This window comes from Anastrepha ludens, chromosome 6, assembly GCF_028408465.1.
Source record: "Anastrepha ludens isolate Willacy chromosome 6, idAnaLude1.1, whole genome shotgun sequence".
NCBI classification, from domain to species: Eukaryota; Metazoa; Arthropoda; class Insecta; order Diptera; family Tephritidae; genus Anastrepha; species Anastrepha ludens.
Window position 1 is genome coordinate 35,891,908 of NC_071502.1, and position 17,521 is coordinate 35,909,428.

The following is a 17,521-nucleotide window of genomic DNA, read 5'->3' on the forward strand; positions in this document are numbered from 1 at the left end:
CGTCAACCAGTTCTCAGTGAATTTGAAAGAATCAGCTGATTAGTTGACAATTTGTTTACGACAAAACCGAGACTGTGGTGGTGATATAAGGGAAAAATTTGTGAAGTGAGCGAACAGAATTGTGCTGCCAAAGTTACTCTCGCAATTCGAAACAGAAATCTTTCAATTTATCATACTTGAGAAGGCCTAAGTTTCCCTTCGGATGCAAATTTCAGAATACGATTTGTATATATTTTTTTGTAATAGAGTAACTAATAAAAGTTAAATTATTTCATTTTAATACGTTTTTCACGATTTCAGCGTTGATTACATACAAATCTTATAGCCAAGTAAAGTGCTGCAGTTACGGAACTATCACTTCATAGAATTTCGGAGAATTGTGTGCATTTACAAATAAATAAAAAACAAAACATCTCATCGAACTTGGTGTTCGATTTTGTTTTCAAAAATATTTACTAATAGTAAAAAGAAAAAGGAAGCAGACAAATTCATCATTCATTTTATACCAAAATCATACTTTGGTGGCTTAAAAAACATGCATACAACATCATAAAAAAAACATAAACAAGTTTTTCAAATCGTTTGCAGAATAGTTTTCATAAATTTTTTTTTTAATGGTGTGAAGTAATAAATAGTTAGTGAAAAACAAAACTTTATCAAGTAGCCATTTTTAACTCGCGACCCCCGAACACCGTCATTGAAGTCCAAGTACCACCCATCGCAGACGAGGAGTTTCAGCTGCCTCGTGAGACCCGCGTAACTTTGACTAAATTACGTTGTGGATAAGATTAAACTCCTTACTATCGCAACACTAACCACTTCTATTCACATGCCCTCACTCCCATAAACTCACTAACCTATCTCCCCTCTCACTCCGGATCTAACCCGTATTGATTTCTGGGCCTACCGTTAGAATAGCTAGACTTTGACGATGAGTGACTACACCCGAACTGCTACAATAACAACGACAACAACAACAACTATTCCAATTTTATTGATTTTTTTGTACTAATTGACATACCCTTTAACTAAAAATAATCGAATCCTTGTATTAACATATAAAAAAGTGGACGTACGAGCCAAAAATTAAGACATTTTATGCAGCAGATAAAAGCTCCCACAGAGCGAAAAAAAAAATATTTTCTGAAAATAATCTTTAAAATCGAATATCTCGAAAACGGTTAAGCTTTGAACATCATAACCAAATTAATCAGAAATGACCTAGATAATAAAATCCTTAAGTATCTAGGACGACTTATTCGGTAGCCCTGTATAATTATGAAATTTTTTCTAAAACATTTGACTTTCAATTTGAATAAATGCTGCATTTACAAACGATTACACTTATAATGCTTGTCATTTTATAAACCATTTTTTTTTTTTAGTAAAAAACTTATTCGAAATACAAAGTCGTATGTTTAATTTTGCGCCACCTTGTATAAAATAGAATAGTATATTATTATAATATAATATCATAAAAACACACAATACTCGTATAAGAATACCAAAAAATATCAAACAATAATAGAGTGCAAGAGGAACCTCCCGCTCAGATCGATGCAACATTTTTTATTGTGTTTTAAATGTGAAATCGTATTAAATCGATTGAAAAATGAAATGAAATCTGCAAATGTAAGGGCCAGAAGGGAATAATTTGATCCAATGATTCAGATGGCCTGAGAAGTACCTTGAGAAGGCCAGGTGAACTACAGAAGCTACAGAAGTTCTTGCGGTCTACCTTGCGACAACGCAGAAACACCAGTACAATTATGGCGTCGGGCAGCATCGTTGGAATGGATGTAGAAGCTACAGTGTAACCCCTGCTAACGGCCACCTCTATTAGTCGGACAACTCCCTTGCGCGGACACTTTTTCTATACCAAATCGTATGTATCGGAAGAAGTTACCTTCTTTCGAGTAGACACCTCTCTTGCTGATTGATAAGTGAATATCCGTTTAAAAGAGGTTTCATGATAGATGAACAATTTTACTAAATAAATAATACTTGGATTAGAGCTGGATGTTAACGCAAGGGATATACGGTTTATGGACAAAATCAAGCTGCCAAAAGGCGTCCCTTGGGTAATAATAAAACAAAAATTATAAAAAATATTAGTTCATTTTTTTTTTGTTTTGTTTAGGGGCTTGAATGTTCTTATTGTAGATACTAAACATAAAAAATCGAATGAAAAATAATTTATAAATTTCTAAGCAATCCTAGAAGTTCAGAGTTAGCGAGGTGCTAATACTTTTCTTTTGCATACCAAATGCACACAGACACATACATACATATCTCTTATTAATGTACGCATTATGCATTTGTTTGGATGTACCGTCGCATGCACATTCGTATTCACTTCGTATGAGCAATCCATTCATACTTATAATACCTTGGTGTGTGTGTGTGTTGGTGTGCTGGCTGATTCACTATTCTCCTTATCAATGAACGTAGCAGTGGGCACTATAATTTGGTATATGACTCATGACCACTACGGTGACGTGTATACTCGTGTGTGTGTGTGTGTTCGCACATATTGATTCAAAGTGTCGAACAAAATATTTTTGATTAGTTTCTCTTGTTTTGAGCTGCTGTTGGCTGGTCATGGCTGATAAATTTGTTTCCATTAAAAATCGAAAATGTTATGAGCCCAAAACACAAATACAAGCATACATATGTTTATATGGATGTAATGTGTTTCTGGTAAGGAATGTCGCATTAATCAGACTTACCCCTATGACGCACGCAATATTTTAATCGAGTATCAAAATATTTCTACAGAATTTACAAATGCAGTTATGACTTACATTTTTCAAAGAGGTTTATTTCTTATTCTTATTATCCTGCCCCTGTGTCCAGTTAATGCTTGGCGGATCAAGTCTGTATTTGTAGGTATGTAAGTGTATTTATGCACACATACACATTTGTTTGTATGTATTTTGATTTGCATTCCAACAAAGATATGTCTGTATAGCAGATGGTATTAGTTTCAAGCAGCTGGTATTTTATAGAGGTTCTTATCTTTTATTATCGCTATAATCTACATATTATGAACAAAAATTGAATAGAACGAAATATCTGTTTTTGGAACTTTGCCGAGAGTAAAATTATATCTAGGGATTTTTTTTTTTTTTAATTTTTGAAAACTCTTCTTTTGCGGCGATTTTGTACATTTTCTCTATATACATATATATGTAGGTAAAAAAGAGAATTATATGAGAGAAAATGCGTAACACCAACAACCAAAAAAAAAAAAAAAAAACAACTATCAAAACTGCCACAATATTGACTGGCAAGAGAAATCAATGGACTACAAAATTGCACGACTAGATTTTTGTTAAATGCAGACCAACGAAGCCTGAAATTTTACGAACATTTTTTGAATTTTTTGAAATTTTTCGAATTTTTCAAATTTTGTTTAAATTTTTTTTTTCATTTTTAAATTTTTTTTAATTTTAGAATTTTTTTAATTTTAGAATTTTTAAAATTTTAGAATTTTTTAAATTTGAGGGCTTTATTAAATTCAAAAATTTTTTTTAAATCGTTAGAAAACGGTGACCATTTTCCATCATGTCTTATAGCCAAATTAATTAGAAATGACCTAAATAATAATATTAAGTATCTAGGATGACTTATCCGGTAACCCTGTAAACTATGAAATTTGTTCTAAAATATTTGCCTTTCAATTTAAATAAATGCTGCATTTAACAATTTTTGCACTTCTAATGCTTGTCGGTTTGTAACTTTTTTTCCATCACTCAAAATCATTGGTTTTTATTTAGTAAACAAGTTATCCCAAAACAAAGACAGATGATTAATTTTGCGCCACCTTGCGTAAAATATGACTGAAAATTTTTTAAATGCAGACCAATGAAGTTTTCAAATTTGACGAACATTTGTTGAATTTTTTTTAATTTTGTACAAGGCCTGTATGTTTACTTGTATGGTTTTTGTTGTAGTATCAACGCATTTTTATAAAAAAATATGCATATAAATAATCAAAAAATTAGCAATATGACATATTTATTAGGTGTGCAACTAAGTTCTCGCTGTGTTTTTTTTTTTTGAAAATACAACTTCATTCTGAAAAAATGGTTACAAGTGAATCATTGAAAGTATTGCCCATCGCTGGCTACTACTTTTTCCCATCTTTCTGGTAGATCTCGTATACCGTCGCGGTAAAACTGTTTATCTTTTGAGGCTGTACACGGATCAAGCCATTTCTTGATGTCTTCATATGAATGGAACTGCTGGTCAACCAGACAATGTGCCATCGATCGGAACAGGTGATAATCGGACGGCGCAATTATACTACACTTGGAGTCCCTTTTAATTTTCTTTAAATCTACCCGATATCCGAAAAAATCTGAGTAGATCTTGTGGTGCCAAGGAGGTAGCTTCTTAACACATCAGTGCCAAAGACCTCAAACCTGATTCGAGCGAAGGCAGGGCAGACGCACAGGAAGTGGTCCGCCGTTTCATCCTCCTATTCACAAGCTGGGCAGAGTACATTTTCTGAGATGCCTACCTCTTCCATGAGCTTCGCCCACCGAAAGTGGCCCGTCATCAGTCCAACCAGCTGTCTGTACTCCTTTCTGCTTAATGACAGGAGGATTTATAACAGTCGGTCGGCTTTGATGGCCGCAGAAGGGAGTGGCAAAACGGGCATCTTAGCTAAGGAGTCAGAGGTCTCGTGACTACCCCTGATGTGGTTAGAGGGCTGTCTTAGTTGCACTCCTAATATTTTTTTCTTTAGAACTCAAAGCCTATTTCTGATAAAAAATTTTCTTTGAGTGGATAAAGTCCAAAATGTTATTATATTACCTGGCATCTTTGAATAATTAAAATTAAGTAATAAATTTGAAGTGTATTTTATCTAAATACTTCCAAACGAACGTCTAAATACAAACTTTAGCTCTGTTTGTGGAAAAAAGTTTATGAATTGGGATGAAAATTACCCCAGTGTGTCGTTTACGTCAAAAAAATAAATACAATTGGTGTGTCTACCGAGTGTTAATGTAACGGTGCATTAGTTTTGATCTATACTGTATGTACGTGCACAATTTAATTTATTACATAAATTTAGAATTTAAAAATAAATTTGAATTCTTATATTGAATAATCAAATAACGACAACAAAATTATTTTTTTTTTGTAATTTACATAAGAATTCTCTTTCAAAGCGAAAAATATCAAAAAAGTACACGAACGCAAATCCAGTAATGGTACTCACACCCACCAACGTAAATGTACGCTCGTATCAGCTGACTCGATGAAAGTAATAAGAGCCCTATGTAAATGAATTCTCATCATCGTTCCGTTCCGTAGTATCGTAAATCGTTGTCTCATCGTGCCAGCTGATACGGGCGTACGTTTACGTTGGTGAGTGTGAGCACCAAAACAATTTGCAAGTTTTACGAACAGCTGACAATTTTTTTACTTGGGCTACCTCGTATTTTGCAAATAAAATTCAAAATAATGAGCTTCAGAATCACATGATTTAGTTTGTCCACACAAATTTGTTCCATTTCGTCATCGCTGTCAGATTAAAAACATTCCATTCGCAATTCGCAAGTTTTAATTCGTAATTATTTTTACTTTGCGATCAGCTATTTTCTCACTTGCAAATTCTGACAAGTAAAAATTTATCCAGTAAAAACTTGCCACTTCTCCTCAAAATGAAATGGTATTTTGCTCTCTCACTTTCCCCTACTTTGTAAGTTTTTTGGATACATGAACACCGAAACTTGATAATTTGTACCAATTTTTACAAATTATTTGCTTCATGAACAGACCTATTTACAAATTGTGTGCCTCCAATATAGAAAAATGAAATATAAATTACACTCATATGTATAATATACACGCATACATATATACATATGTACATACACATACATATACATTGATGTTTCAAAAGGCGCGAAAAATGAGAAAACTTCGAAAATTGTCTGTTGCGCTACTGAAAATCATAAGCTTTCGAACTCGAATCAGAAATGCAGCGAATTTCCTTTGCCAAACAAAAACAATGGGCTGAGCACAGACATGCTTGCATACATACTTATGTACATACACACATACACACATATTTGTTTTAAAAATCATCAGGTTTCAAATTTACCAGTGTTGTTTTGTTTTTAATAAGTCAAAAATTCTTAATGCAGATGCATATGTATGTGTGTATATATATGTGAGCACATATGCGCTTATGTTTGCAAGAAGACAGCCACAAAGAAATTACGGTGGATCCAAATGCGCCGTCAAAGTATTAAGCGAGTGTCAGTGCCAACCAAGTGCCCGTAGCATAGCGTAGCGTAGCGTTTTCAAGCGATAATGTACAAGTACAGAGCATACGAACATACATACATGGATATACATACCTACATACAAGTATGTATGCATGTACACAAAGCGATTGCACGCTTTTTAGTTTAATCTTTCTTTGTGCTGCCTTAGATACTTTTACGTACATATGTATATACATACAACCATATGTACGTATGTATGTATGTATGTACCACTGCTCTTTATTTCATTTTATTTCGCTTGCGAATCGTTAAAATTCTACAATATTTTTACTGAATTGTACCAACTAACCGTCAACCGGGCACAGCGAGCCTTATTATTACATCACCAGAAAAGAATTGGAAAAAGAAATATTTTATATACATACATACATATGTACATATATAAGTATGTATGTAAGTGCACAGGCATATCTTTACTTTGCTTTACATTTTCGCATTTAAGATAAAGCAATTTTGTAAACAAAAGTATAAAATTCATATTAAACCGTCGCACGTTTGTATGTTTCGTTTATTGCGCGTAGATGTGTACATACATACATATATATGTGCTTACATGTTTGCATATAATATACATATGTTTTCGTTACAGCCCTCCAGGAAAATCAACTAATCCAAGGTACTCTGAACTCTCCATATGGTGGAATAGGCCTAAGACGGATTATCGCTGCATGAGGAGTTTTGAACCAATTCGTAAACTCAAGAAAACGCAGTGAAATTATTTTGCTTAATGTTGCTATCAAACGTGCCAAAGCAATTACTTTCTGAAAGTCTGTGAAATTGAAAATTTGCAAGAAGTGATTTCAGAAGCAATCGCATTATGCATTCAAAGTCCCTTACGAAAAAGTGGATTTTCATTTCCCAAAAGCGGCTGTAGGCTAATTTTCTGAAGCCACTTCTTGCTTTCCGCCAACATTGAAAACAAATTGCGCCTTTGTGGCGTCCTATTATTCCTCAAAATGATGTAAAGGACGTAAAGATAAAAACCAATAATTTATTATTTGAAAAAGAAGCTGATTCTGATAAAGATTTTTTCAGTTGCAATGCAAAACTTAGAAAGCAAGAAGTCGTCTGTACACAGGTCAATTCGGACAAACAGATTTTGGGAGCGTAGTTCAGAAAATCTATACTGTGGCACGCATTTAACTTTCAACTAAAATCTTAACTAGGCCTCTTCTATTCGCCATTTCCCCGCTCGTTATCTCTATGCGCGATTAACTTGACGAAAAATTTGCATGCGAAAGCAACAACAAATTATCGAGCAAGATTCGCCGCTAGCCAGTATGGCTATAGCTCATTAGACTGGTATAACTCACTGTCGTACAAACACATACTCGTATAATTTAAGGCAGTTCTATTATCCCAGTTGCTTCATCTATTCGCCACTTATCAACGCTTGGCGGAAACAAGAGGCCTAAAATCTATGCTTAACATAAGTCGTAACAATTAAAAATTTAATTGCCAAAAAAATGTATTTTATTGGAAAATAATATTTTTATTAAAAAATATGTAACTTTTTGTTAGAAAATAGATAATATTTTTATTAGGAAATAATATTTTTGATAATTAGGAATTTTTTCTTTCTTTTTCTTCTAATATACTCATCAATTCGCTAACAATACTGCAAGGTGGCGCAAAATTAATCATCCAATTGTATTTTTGAACAACTTTTTAATTAAATTAATTCAAAACTTTTAATTTCATTTAATTTTAATTTTTTAATTTAGTTTTAATTTTTAATTAAATAAATTTTTGCTAGATAATTTTTTTTTTTTTATTGATAGCAATCCTTATTTTAACCTTTTATTAGAAAATAATATTTTTGATATTTAGGTAAATAGTTTTCTTTTAATATTCTTATTAATTCGAATACAAGGTGGCGCAAAATTAATCATCCACTTTTTTGAATAACTTTTTAATTAAGTTAATTAATATAATTTCTAATTATTTAATTTAATTTTAATGTAGAATTAAATTAATTTTTACTAAATAATTTTTTTTTTAATGATGGAAAACTTTCCTTTGATCGTCACGCGCTTATCTGTTTGTAAACTGAAGCTGTCTAGTTCACAAGTGTTAAATATGATTGACGTACGAAACATTTGCAAATATTACAAATCTTCCGATATGCTGATTAATTTAGACATATGGCAACTCTCGCTTTTCTTAGCAGCACTTCACAGAAGAAGGAAAATTGCAAGTGCAAGTTCCCAAATTGAGTTGCCTTCTGATATATAATTGCCGTTAGACTAAACAACTTTCCTTTGCGAAGTTGATTACCAAAAATTATGCATACATACAAACATACGTAGGCGAATATGATTGAGACGCCTATGCCTTTTTATTAAAAGAATTTTTATACTATTTACGTATTTAAATATTCGGTACCAAATTGATTTCGCTACAATCCTTTCTCTACGCAAATATTTTTATGCGTTTATATACATATATACACTAGCGTTCACAATAATAGCAGCGCAACAAAGTTTTAACTTTTTATTTTTTATACGTTTTTTTTTAAACGTGGATTGTAGTGCAACAAAAACTATATACACAAACCCAAACACAAAAAAAAATTAAATAAATTTTCAGTAATAAACAAATATTTAGTATACAGGTTTGGTGCCCATAGAATTTTGGTATAAAAAAGTGCAAATTTGAAATGGTTTGAAATTCGCGTTGACTTATGATCTTTTTTTGTTTTTTCTCGATATAAAGACAAATTTCGCGGGTGGAAGAAAATGCAGAAACGAAAAAAATTATCAAAAATAAGCACGAATTTTCAGACGATTTCAACTGGCAAAATTTAATCGAAATTAAATGGCCTACAAAACTGCTAACTCGTAATTTTTCTAAATAATAATAATAATAATTACGTATCTGTAGAGAGTGCGCAATGGCCGACACTTTGACCCATCTTTTGTGTGCTACTACATCTTTTAGAAGTAGTTCCGTAGTCCTGCTGGCACTGCTAACTTAAATATTTTACATCAGGTTCTATTTAACCTAAATAGGGAGCCCTCAGGTTAGAAATTGGTTGAAAGCCAAATTCGTTCAGCAAATTTTCCGCCTTTCGAACAAATTTCAGAATATCAGCAACAAGAGCATTTTTGATTCCATTCGGATCCATTTGATCTCGTTGAAAGTTGTGCGGTCTTGTCTTTGCCACGCCAATACAGTTGCACAAAATATGCTCTGTGGTTTTCTCCACTTCCTCCCGACAGGGTCTATACTCTGTCTCATTCCGAAAGTGATTTTTGAGAGATGGTAATTTAAGTAATAGTAAGGTAGGTCATCAACGTCTGGAAATCCAGAAGCGTCGGTATCATAGTGAGCGGCTCCCTGGTCTGCGTCTGATCCCAGTGGGCTGCAGTTTTATCCACACCTGGCAGTAGGTATAAAATGCAAACCTGTCTCTCTGCCCTAACGATGTTTAATGTTTAATCAGCTCGGCTCTGTATCTGGCTACAGAGGGTTCTAAAATCTCCGGAGATCCAGTTGTTTGTGTGCTGGCAACTGGACGAGCGATGGTCATGCTGCTGCAGCCCCGGTTGTTCAGATGGTTACCACAGGTCTGGAAAATCGGCAAACTACTGGGGAAAAACAACCTGTCCTAAGGCTGGCCAAAATTAGGAGTGTCTCCGAAAGCAGTCTTTCGGATCGAACAGGAAGAGGATATATCTTGGGTAACCGCAATGTTCTAAGACCAGACTACAAAGCCTCTCGCTGATCCAAATACCAAATTAGATGATACTATAATACATCACAGAGACCTGCGGTGTACAAAACCCGGGAACAAAAGATGAAATTACAAAAGCTCAGTCAAGTTTTTTGGGAAGCTAAGCAAACGTGACCTAAATTCTCTTTCCACACGGGATAAGGCACTGATGTATGACGGTACGAAAAAAGCAAGTCAGACTGCATCTCCCCTGTGAAAGGCGGAATAGCCTCGATGTCGAATGCTTCCGGTGGAACAAAGCCTTCGGAAACGTAGACTGCCCTCGGCTGGAGACCTTCAACTTCAAAAGATGCAGTATTGGCAAAGAAAATGGGCACCACATCGTCAAAAAGACAGAGACCCCCCTCCTTTTTGTGGCGTGCATCTTCATGTACTTCCAAAAACGGAGGGATCGACTTCAAACGCCAGATTGTTTTTTAAGAATTTTTTTTGCCAAAAATATGAAGCATTGGCATTGCCTGCCGAGTGGCGCCCGCTATTAGAAACAACTTTTTTTATCATTTTGATGTTCCTTGCGCGGAGACTAGAGCCTACGTTCTCGGAATGGTAATCACAACGAACCCATTCGGCTACGACGGCCGCCGAAGAGAAGAAGAGAGAATAAGAAAAGAAGAGAGAGATTTATTCTCACCGACATCAAGGTTACAATAAGAGTAGAGTCCTGCATGGTATCAAAGGACTGTCTATAAATGATTTTAAAATTATTATCTAAATTTGTTGAGTTTTATAAACTTTGTATAAAGTTTGAAGCTATTAGTTAGATGGTGTTTCTTGCAGTATAACCTGTTTTTATAAAAAAAATTTAATTTATTTTTAAAAATTGTTAATTGTATACTTCATGGAGTACATGGAGCAGTCAAAGGGAGTACCAATCGGTGCGTATTGACCACAAGATTAAAAATCTTTTTTTTTCTCCTTTCAAAAGTTATTAACAAAAAACGCTTTTATATTGTTGCTGTTGTTGTTGTTGTAGCAGTAATACAAGCTCCGTCAGTGTAGGATATATACTGTTCGCTAGACAGGGCTAGTTTACTGGGGCGGCAACCCTTGGTCGGGAAAAACCCGAGTCATTCCGGTAACATAGAACCAGCTGCAATGGGAATGAATTATATTGTAGCTCTTTTCATTCGCCAAATATACACGAAAGCGACTACACTCAGGAGTCAAACTTCACTTTCTCTCTCCGCAAGGTTATATATTTAAACTATGTTTTCTACAATGACTCGGAAAATATTAACATTTACCTCCTATGCCTCTTTTGTTCGCTACTTTTATGCTCGCCAACTCTCCGCTCGGCTCACTTGTCGAAAAATTCGCTGGTGTAACTCGTTATTTTACAAACAAATGTAATTTTAGGCAGCTCTATCCCAGCGTTGCCAAGATATGTTCATTCATACCAGTTGCTTCATCTATTCGCCGCTTGCTAACGCTTGACGTCAAGAAGAGGTCTGATGTTGCTAATAAAAATGTATACAAAATTTGTGGGACGAACGAAGAATGAACTGAAAAATATGTCGCGCTGCTATTGTTATGAACGCAAGTGTATATACATTACATATGTGTGCATACACACATAAATGTCTGAGAATTCGGCCAGCGAACATACATATGTACATGCACATGTACATAAATAAGTAAATGGATCTGTATATATAATATGTAGATATGTATGTATGAATGCGTTGCAATTGAATATTAATGTATGTATGTATGTATGTACGTATGTATGTTTGCCTCACTTATGTATGAATTAATAGACTGCATCTGACAAATAATCTTCAAAACAACTAAAGAACTGAATGAAAAAGAGCGAAATGAAATATGAAAAGCAGATACATTTCGAAAACAAATCTCTGCTCAGCTATTTCGAATGTCTAAAAATAAACTCACCTTGAAAAGTTTTCGATATATCTGCTGCTACTACTGCGGTGGTATATATTTTTAATTTGTCAGAATCTATAGATTCTGAAATTTTACGCTCTAATGCGCCACAGATACTAGGACAATTTGTTAAAAAAAACTGCCGCTGCTACTGCTGCCTCTGCTTCTGTTTGGCTAAATTTAAAGATGTTGCTTTGTTGCAAATTTGGCACACAGTCCGCTGAATATTCGGCTGAAAAATCCGTTAAATATTATTTTTTACCTCTTCTCGATTTATAATATAGATTTTTTTGAAATATTTTTTTTGTAAGATTGATTTAAATTTGGCCTTGAACTTTTTTAACGCATATTAAATATTTCTAAGGCACTATTTATGCTTTGGCTGATCCTTTTTTATTGTGTGTTTATTTTTATTTTCTTACTGTATCACTAATTTTCACAAAGCACTGCATGCACTAGATTGCAAAAAATTAATAAAAAAAAATGTATTTATTTATATAAAACTCTAATTTCCTATGAGTGTTTAGATTTTTTCTTGTAATTCGTATGTAAACCGTTTTCGTTCAATTCCGTTTACGCACTTTTTCGTTTTGCTCCTAAGTCTTGATATTTTCGATTAGTCCCAAAATAGGTATAATTGTAGTCTGCATTCGTTCGGATTGGCTAGATTATTAAAAATTATTTTGGTGCTTTCGAATTTAGAAGACGACGTTGACTAGGCGACGATTTTCTCTCAACTAAAGAAAATTCGTGAAAACCATTGTGAAAAGTCTCAAAAGCATATTGCGCGTTTCTCGCGACAGTCGTTGCATTTGCCCCTACCTTCTCACCGTTGTTTTTTTATCTTTTATTTTTTATTTTTATTTAATTTTTTTGTTTTTGTTCTATATCTCTCGTCGGTGTATTTAGTTGTATCTCAGAACCAATAAGCGTTCATTCTGCTATAATAATTATTCGTTAGCACACTGGTACACATTCATGTACACATCCATATATTCATGTACACACATACACACCTCCGTCTGAGTGTAGTGCGAGTAGAACTGGTGCACTCCCTAAAAGCGACCTGTTTGAGCTGTGGGAGAGCACAAAAGTCACAGCAAAAGTAAAGCACGAACAATACACGCGTGGCGCGAAAGCAGTTTGCTTGCCAACAAACAGTTAACGCGGCTGATAGTTCTTCAACGCTGCTCACTTGCAAATTCTTTTTACCTACGTAAATAGGGATACATACATATGCGCATACTTATGCATACTTTTTTTTTGAGTGTAAGATCAAATTTGCCATTCGCTTTCATTTAGTTTTCGCCTTTGCTGCTCTTCTATTTAATTCACAAGAAGGCAACCGATGATATGCGAGATGTAATTGTAACATTGTTTGTATTTTCAGACTTATTTGTACACTCATACAGCTATTAAGACACCTACGGCATTAAAAGCACTTTTTTTTGCCACAGAAAATCTGACCCGCGGAAATTAAAGCCAAAATATTTTCTGAGAAGAATGTGTGACGTAATCAAAAAGTTCCGAATAATAAATATTGCCATGGAACATTTAGTCTAAGTCAAGCATTCAATAGATGCTGAAGCTATTTTGACAAAATTAACTTAAATGATGAGAAATTATCGAAACAGATTGCGTTAATTCGGCTACTCTTTTACTCAGACATACTTAAGATGGCAAGTTTGTGCACATTTTTTTGCTCGGTGTTTGAATAAATCATATTAATAAAATGGAAGAAGGGCAAAAAATGCACCAATTTATTTAGGGCCAGTTTTTTGGTTGCAGAATGGAGCATTTTAACTCAGTGTAGCTGGAGAGCCGGCCTGACGAGCTGTTTAAAGCTAGAAGAGATGATTAACACCGACTTATCGGCTTGATGTGGGAAGCAAACTGCACGCCCGGTGATTCTAGACTCAGTAATCTTTGTCCGATCGTAAAGAAAAGAACAAGGAAATGAAACGAACTGTGCCAACTATCGATGGATCAGCTTTATCGCTACCGCATATAAAATTCTATCCTGCCTGCTATGTGATAAACTGAAACGGCCCTGATAAACGGTTCACTAAACAGGGCTAGTTCAAGGTAGGGAAAAACCGAGTAATTCCGGTAGCGTAGAACCGGCTGCCATAGGAATGCTGAAACGTTCCTAATTGGGGCTCACCAGTGCGGTCTCACACCTGGTCACTCCACCGTCGACCAGATATTCGCACTGCGGCAGATCATGGAGAGACCTAGGAGATCCAAATTGGCATGCGCCGCCTATTTGTTGACTACAAGGCAGCCTTTGATGGCCTGATGCGCCACCAACTATATCGCATAATGTCTGAGTTTGGTATCCCTGTTAATCCGATGCGGCTGTGCAGAATGACGCTGAGCAACACCGTTCGAGGTTTCAGATAAGATCACCCATTGTCATGCGATCTCTTCAACTTTGTTATGGAGAGTGTGGTTCGCAGGGCGTGGATAGAACGAAACGGAACTTTTTTCTATAAAAGTGTTCAGCACCGTACGCATGCTGATGACATCGAGATCATCGGCCATACTAAGCGGAATGTCGCTGCCGCTTTTACGGCTATTGAAAAGGAGACCACACGACTGGGTCTGGCGGTAAAGGTGGGCAAAACCAAGTATTGGCTGGCGTCCTGCAGGGAGTCGCCGCGTCTTGAATCACAGATCGAAGTTAGCACCTATAAGTTCGATATGGTCAAGAACTTCATATATCTTAGTTCAGCTATTACCAGCAACAACGATTTCAGCCTTGAAATCAAGCGAAGGATAAATCTAGCCGACAGGTACTAAGTGCGCATTTGAGTCGTAAAGCCTTCTCTTTACGCATTCCCGAATGGTACGCCGTATCTGACTACCATTAGAGATTGCGTAGGTTAGATTCTCGTGCATGAACATCAAATAATAGAAAAAGTTTTTTCTACCAGTGTGCATTCGCGCATTCTCAGACTTTTTCCTTGTATTCCGGTTAGCACTGACTTTTATGACTCGGTGAAGTTACACCTTGACAGGCCTTATACGATCAAATTTCCATATAGGGAGGACTAGGAAAATGGTTTAGTATTTTATGAAAATGATGTCAGTATATATAACGGCGCTTCTAAGCTCAACAATCAAGTGGGAGGAGGTGACCAGAATGGAATATGGGTCGCACTAACAGTCTATTTAACTTAAATTGGACAGACTTAAAAGTATTGGTAGGAATCCTTTCTACACACTGCCTTATAGGAAATCATGCAAGTAAAATTGGGGCACCATATTTTGACTGTTGCAGAGGCTGTCACAATGCAGAAGAGGAAGAGACAGTTGAACACAGATCTATGCACGAGCATGTCTCGGGGTAGAAGAAGGTCGAAGTCGCTCTGGACAGCATCGCGGAAATTGCATATATAAATTTAGCTAGACTAACTAAATTTATAAAGCCCCCAAGATGGTATGTGAAGTAAGGATAGCATAGTTACGATAGTATTAGCCTAAGTGCGTCATAAGACAGGCACTTTACCCAACCTAACCTAATCGCTTTTTGTGATTACGGGTTAAGAAATTAAGCACGAAATGGAGAGATAACCTGAATATGTGAACAGACTAGATTTTTACCCACTTGCGTACACATACATACATGCATACGCATGTACTGACAGTTTTTATACAGACTTGCCGTCAACTTTTCAGTTTAGCATACGCTTGTAAGAAATATGACTCACCATTCGTCAAAATCAATTTTTTCTTCACAATTTTTATTGCAATTAAAAACCCTTTTCGTAATCGAACAGCCGTTAACTGTTTATATACGCAATAATATTAAAAAAATTTGTACTAAAAGTTGTGTATAAGTGTAAACACGGACGTATGTAAATAGTATATGTATGCATGTAAATGTAATACTTTGAGCAGCGAATGTTAATTAACATTTTTCATTAACATTCTCTGAAACATATTTAATTGGCATTCTCTGATTTGAGGATAACTTCGAAGTTAATATATTGCTTACGTACTTACATACATAAGTACATACATAAGTACATAAACACAACAAATAAGTGCAGAGGTGGAGCCAAGTAGGTGCACTTTCCAACTGACCGCACCTGAGCAGAAACAACCCTGCGCCTGCCGGCGGAGTACTTTACGGTTGTAGCGGTATGAAACGACACGGCACGTTAGGCGATTAAACGTAAGTTATGATTAAAAGTAGGTAATATTTTTTTACTAATTTTGAAATTCCTGCAGTTCATATACACTTTGCACACGCATAGGCATATATACTTATGCATAGTCATGTTTATATGTACATATGTACATATGCCCCAATGTACATATGTAGGTACCAATAGTCTCATTAATGTGTTTTTGGGCACTAAAAATTTCGAGAAATATGCAGTTCCTTATATTTTATTCAAAATGCGAGGCCAGCAATTTGATTCCGCATTTCTTTTTCCCACACATTTATGTATGCATAAATATATGCAAACCTTCACGCATGCATATATGTACATAAAATTAATTTCAATTTGCATATGCGGAAAATCGGTTTCTTTGAATTTTAAAATCCTTGCAAATTGTCTGCCAACAAATTTTCGAAATTTTCCTATCCATTTTTTACTTTTTTTTTTTTGTTTTGAATAACTTTGAATGTTTCACTTTTTGTTTCTTAGTCCTTTTTCGCGTGTGTATGTATGTATATACATACATATGTAGGCGCGGTGGTCAAACTGGATTTTTCCAAATTTGAACCAGGTTCGTTTCGGGTTTTCTTTGCACGTTTTCTCTTTGACTCCTTTTAACTTTTAAAAATAAACAAAAACAAGCAATGTTGCAAAGTGAAGTCGTACGTACTGGTTCAGTTTAAGTGCAAATGAAACGATAAAATGAACTCGACGATTATGTGTTTGTTTTTTTCTTCTTCCATTGTTTCGCTTTGTATGCATTAATTGTTTGCACAGTTCTCTCATGCGAGTCTTGAGTTGGTAACGCTGTTATTTTGGGAGAATTTCATACAAACTTTATTACAAATTTGGGTGATTACACTTACACTTTAACTTAATTTGAGAAAGAGCACAACAACACTTCTGGTATAAGTAAACAAAACCACCTGAGAAATTTATCACTCTGCTAAAATACCTGCGAGACCGACTAAGCGTGAGCACACACTGCCCCCGATAGCAGTTTGAAAGCGAATGCCGTACAGGCGAACTGATCGAGCCGTCCATACCGAAAGCAGCACAGCGCGCAATTCCACACGGGGAGCAAGTAGAGTTATCAGAGAGTACAAAAGAGTATTTGCTGCTCCTCCGCACCAAGAAAAACGTTGACGCATATTCATACAGACACATATAGGAGTGGAGTATGCATATACATATTTACATGTATTATAAAATACTGATTTCAATAAAAATGTGAGCATACAGAAGTTTTTCATACTAGACTACAACAGACTGGCAGTAATATCTGTCCAATATACAAATATGTGTGTATGTATATATTAGGGATGTCAATGTCAGTGATAATTGTTATTAATTATTATCTTGTAAAATTTCAAAAAGACCTGCAGCATTTTAACATACCCTTTGCGGTCCCATTAAATTGGGACATC

General features: G+C 35.2%; 1 protein-coding gene across 19 annotated transcripts in view; it reads right to left on the reverse strand.

The window, feature by feature from the left end:
* LOC128866479 (PDZ and LIM domain protein Zasp) overlaps positions 1-17,114 on the reverse strand; it is a 117,695-nt gene extending 100,581 nt beyond the window's left edge. For 7 of the 19 annotated variants that reach the window (XM_054107258.1, XM_054107257.1, XM_054107256.1 and 4 more), the window contains exons 1-2: positions 12,504-12,683; positions 11,932-12,154 (exon numbers count right to left, since the gene is read on the reverse strand). The gene's annotated coding sequence lies outside the window, so the exon portion shown is untranslated. Of the gene's footprint in view, positions 1-11,931; positions 12,155-12,503; positions 12,684-16,960 lie in introns of those variants that run through there. The other 12 variants (XM_054107267.1, XM_054107264.1, XM_054107265.1 and 9 more) reach the window with 5 other exon arrangements.
* Between the last annotated feature and the right edge of the window lie 407 nt (positions 17,115-17,521).